Below are 2,636 nucleotides of genomic sequence, written 5' to 3'. Positions count from 1 at the left end.
AGGAAGTTCCAGAGTTCAGGAATTGTGGATATAGCTGCCTGTAGGTCCCCTGGGAATAAACGATTTTTAAAATTGAAAAGCTTGTGGCTAAAACCTAACATTCAACACCTAAACCTAATGATTTTCTTGTTAAGGTATCTATACCCTATTATCTTCTCAAACATTTCTCAGATTCTAAAATCAACACAAAATTTTTTATACATTTCTGTCCTCCAAAGGAACACAAAATCCGAGATACATAGTTTGTAAATCACAGTAAAGATATGCTATAATTTAAAACACACCCAAAATATGAAGTTTCACCTTAATCCAAAGATAAACAATTTTTCCAATGAATGTATCAAGATCTATTGATTCACATACTCAGTTTTCCATAATACCAAGGATTAAATGACCACCGTTTCCTTTTAAAAGGGAAATGTTATCTCTCAAATATTTGTTAAGATGACATTTTAAGCAGAGTTCCTGAAAAGTATTCCAAAGTCAGACTTTAATTATTAGGTGATATTTCAAAGTAGAAATTTATTTTAGTATTATAGAATGACATAGAATGAAACTTCTATTTACAAATTCTCTTCAAAAAATAAAACATCATTCAATTTTTTGACTCATCTAAAACAACATAAGGAATAATTCTCAATAGGTTTAACAAAATGCTAAACAAAACTTAGTTTGTGTTTTAATCCTTATTAAAAATGAAGTAGCAGATTGTCTATAATTCTCTTAGTCCAAAACCTTTTTCAGTTCCCCTGGGATTTATCACTACTGGGGAAATGAGAGCTTTCATTTTCTGTTCTGTTTTTACCTAAAACTTCTCCTACACTTTTTTTCATCACTATTACCTTCGAGCCCAAATCGTTTCTCCAGTAAGCATATCCATCTTTGCTCCACAAACTTCTATGCCAACACAGCCACCCAGGAATCTTTGGATGCAACTAAAAGGGAAGGCAAAAAAAATTCGCCATTTTTTAACAGGTAATAAGAAAATCTTCTTTCTCCAAAATTGCTCTCTTACCCCAAACAGCTCTTCTTAAAAGGTCTTGTAAAATAACTGAGGCAATGTGCTGCAGTACTAATAAACACGAAAGCTCTTGCTTCTGTGAGCTAGTTTGCAGGTTGCAGGTCCTCCTTTTGTGCTTAATACCTTTTGGTGATTATTGCGAGACCCGTACACAAGTTCGGATACCACATGAAATCAGTTTGTTAATTTTCACTTGTTTCTCAAAGGATAATAACTCTGTAACTTAACACCTCTGTTTTGAGGGTCATATTACCTGAACCATGTCAACAGAGAGATATTTTCAAAGTAACTGACTCAGTTTTCTAAAGGCCATTTGATGGGTTTTAAAATCAATTTCAGATAACTGAGATGTGTTCTGTTCTGAGACTGTTCCCACATGTATTAAATTGATGCTTCCTTTGGGTCAGTTTTGTACTTGTTTTGTTCCTGCTGAAAGCAATGTTTTGGACACGAGGAGTTTTACTGAGTCCTCCTTATTTTCAGAAACTTTGCTATAAAGGAACTGTTTGCTCTGCCCACAGTATTGAGATGCCATGAGACTGGGTAGAACACGTTACCTACATTCGTTTATCCAAGTCAGGATTAAAGCTGACATCTGAAACTCATTTCACAGTTTAGTTCAAAATGTTGGTTTTCCCCAGAGGAAGACTTAAGAGTCGTGGAGTCAGGAAAGATTGGCACAAGGGGGCAGAGGACAAGGAAATGGGGTGGTCCTAGGAGGAACAGCAAAGGGTCCCTTCTCCTCAAGTTTTATTCCAACTATTGCCTAGACGTGTGGGCAGAGCAAACAGTAAAATATTTTTACACCTCTTGCCCTCCCTTTATAAGTACCTCTATATTCAAACCTTTACAGACTGACCATAAGGATAAAAATTATCAAACAAATAAAAACTGATTTTTACCCAGCCCATTTTAGAATGCAATTTAAGAAAATTGAAAATTGTCCTGCTGTATTATGCAAGAAGTGAACTAACCTGATTTCTGAGCTCTCCTGAGACTTAAATTCTTAAATAACATCTCTATTTAGGTATAATTTACATACCATAAAATTCTTCTTTTACCTAGTGGGTTCTTACGAATTCTCTATTAAAGTGTATAATTCAGTGTTTCTTAGTATATTCAAAGAATTGTGCAACCATTACTACTAATTCTAGAACATTTTCGTCACCCCAAGAAGAAACACCATTCCATTAGCAAACACTCCCCAGTCCTCCCTCCCCCAAGCCCCTGACAACCGTAATCTACTTCATGTCTCTATGTATTTGCCTATTTTGGCCATTTTGGAGGAATGGAATCATCCAATATGTGATTTTCTGTGACTGACTTCTTTCCCTTAGCATCGTGTTTTCAAGATTCATCTGCGTTGTGCTTTGCTTACTCAGTGTCAGTACTTCATTCCTTTTTATTGACGAATTGCTGAGATCAGGCTCAATAGCCCAAGGAAACCTGTTTGTTAGATGTTTATTACCTAGGGAAGCCTTTTCACACTCACTTGATGTATTTGCTCTTTCTCTTGGTCATATCCCAAGGGCAACTTGGTTAAGTATCACCTCCTTTTTACCAGGGTCTGGTCAGAAACAGAGGCACACATCAGTTGGGTAATTTGATGACAGTT

This window comes from Galeopterus variegatus, unplaced genomic scaffold (assembly GCF_000696425.1).
Source record: "Galeopterus variegatus unplaced genomic scaffold, G_variegatus-3.0.2 Scaffold48, whole genome shotgun sequence".
In the NCBI taxonomy this organism is placed as follows: Eukaryota; Metazoa; Chordata; class Mammalia; order Dermoptera; family Cynocephalidae; genus Galeopterus; species Galeopterus variegatus.
This window is presented reverse-complemented; position numbering follows the sequence as displayed.